We start from the raw sequence: 2,632 nt of genomic DNA on the forward strand, positions 1-2,632 counted from the left end.
AGCCAAAGTCGACCACATTATACGGCTTTCCTTGGGCTTTCATGGTAAAATTGATCACTATTTTTACTCATTTATTAATTTATATTGAATATAATTGTGACTTTTTTTTTGCTTGCTTCCTGTTTGCAATTTTTTGGCTTGGGCATGTGAAGCCATTCCTCCCCTCCGAAAGCATTTCACGGATTACCTGAATAAGGTTTCTCATCTAAGGATCCTTAGGTGGTTGGCTGCAGTAGAGAGCAACAAAAAAAATATTAACGAGGATGATCTCTCTAACCCTCTAGATGATGCAGTACGTCTTCTTTCAACTAAAATAATTTGCCTCAAAGAAAGATATTGAAACAGATGTTCCATCTGTTGCAAGAGATTACTCGTCAACTGCAACTAGTGCAATGGGTGATCAGTTGCAACAGGCGATCCATATTTTGCAACAGATTAACCATATGTTGCTCTGTTCTCTGAACCCTGCTCAACAGATTACCCATCTACTATAAATTATGCAATAGATAGGTTTTCTGATGCAACATACTATCAATATGTTTCAACATACAGATCAACTGTTGTGGTAGCTAGATCATCTGTTGCATGAGTTGGCTGTATTAATATAACCCGAGCCCAATGTAACCCAACTGACTGCAAATTATTATTATATGATTTAAAATCCTTCTATCGTTTTTTATAGGTTATGAATCCTTGGATTGTGCCTACCATTGATGAGCTGGGGATGACTTTTTTTCTTACTTTGGGTCTTGTTAATACAAAAGAAGACCCAATGGTGGAGTTAATAAAGAAGGAATTGGATGGAGAAACATCCATAAGAAGAGAAGTTAGGCAAGGTCAGTCTAATGTTGAAGCTCTTCACGACCTAACTCAAACTGCAACAGATCTGGGTGCTTCTTCTGGGGGTGTTACTGGTGGAGTTGTTTGTGATGGTGGCAGCCATCCTGCTTCTGCTTCTGCTGCCAGTCGTGATTATGAGCATGTTGGTGCTCAGCAAAAAATAAATATGTTTGAAAACACCCCTTGCACAGGTCCTCCCTCTCATCCCTACACCGGTCCCTCCCACTCTTACAGTAGTCCCTCTCATACCTCCTCACCCTTATGTTCTCATTGTAAATGCAACGTGAGCAAGGACAGAGATGATAAACTCCTCGACATGCTAGAGGCTATTGCTAAAGTTTATGAGGAGTTAAAATTTATGAGGGGTGTCATACCATCCAACGAGGCGAGAGAGCCATGCACTCCTACAGTGGAGGTTAGGAGGAAGAGAATAAAAATTAGACAAATTCTCTCCATTCTAAAATCAACAAAAAATGCAATCCCCCCGCTCCAATAGTTGTTGAAGTTCAGGGGCTGCCGAAGAAGGTGGACATATTTGCGGTGCTTAGCAAGGAGAAGAAGAAGGAACTGGAAGAATTCATCAAGAGAAAGGTTCAAAAAGAATACACCATGCATTCATTTGCCGCCAAAGACTTCTCGAATATGACAAATATGTGCGTGTAGTACGAGGACAAGGTAAGTTTACTTTTGCTAACCTACCCTTCCAATCTACCCCATGAAGAAGAATCTACGCAATAGATATATAATCTGTTGCAATAGCTTGGTATTCTGTTGCAACATAATACACATCTGTTGCATAAGTTGCGTTGGTTGGGTAATCTGTGAACTGATTCAAAGAACCCTCTACATCAGATTCTTTCCACTATGTTTTTATTCTTTACAATTACTAACCTATTTAAAAATTATCTTCTTATACCACAGTATGTTGATGAAATTCTCTGCCTCATGAGGGGCAGACAATTAGCATACCCAGATGCTTATGATGCTGCTAATAGGATAATGGACCTCAACTTCTACAATAATTTCAAAGATAGGTACGTTGATCTTCGTAATCTAGCTGATTTCGGTGGCCTGGGATTTGATCAGCTAGTTTTTACGTTCCAATGGGATGAAGAAGTGATTAAATATGTTAGAGGGAAGAGACCATATCCACACGGCAAGAGCTGGACCAAGGCAAAGAAAATTCTTGCAGTCATGAACGTGGATGTCACCCATTTTCTCACTGTTGAGATACTACTATATGAGGGAAAGATTAAGGTTTATGATTGTAACTTACCTTTGTTCAGTAAGAAGACATTTTTAACCCACATGCAGCCACTCTTGAAGTTGTTGCCCAAGTTGTTGACGCAAAGTAAACTGATGGATCATTTGTCGGCTGAAGTCTTAGCGAAGGAATCATGGATTGTTGAAGGTCGAAATAGGAACATCCAGCTCCCAAAAAATACAACCGGTGCAGCGTGCGGGCTGTACTCACTTGCATACATGGAGTGTTTTCTGACCGACACATAAATGACTGGTGTGTGCGACACCGTTGTGGGAAAGATGCAATGGGTCTGGGCATATGGGGTACTAACTAAATGGTTGGAGCCTGTGTATAAAAAAGAACATGTACAAAGACAGAGACAAACACGATAACAAATTTTTATTTCAAGCCAATTCACTCTATATATAGGGACAGTAATTTTTATGTTTGGCAAAGTTGAATTTTTATAATGCAACAGATTTTATATCTGTCGTAAAAGATATAGTACATGTTGTGACAGATTGATTATCTGTTGGAATAGGTTGGTTA

The sequence above is a fragment of the Capsicum annuum genome, chromosome 11 (genome assembly GCF_002878395.1).
Source record: "Capsicum annuum cultivar UCD-10X-F1 chromosome 11, UCD10Xv1.1, whole genome shotgun sequence".
Lineage (NCBI taxonomy): Eukaryota > Viridiplantae > Streptophyta > Magnoliopsida > Solanales > Solanaceae > Capsicum > Capsicum annuum.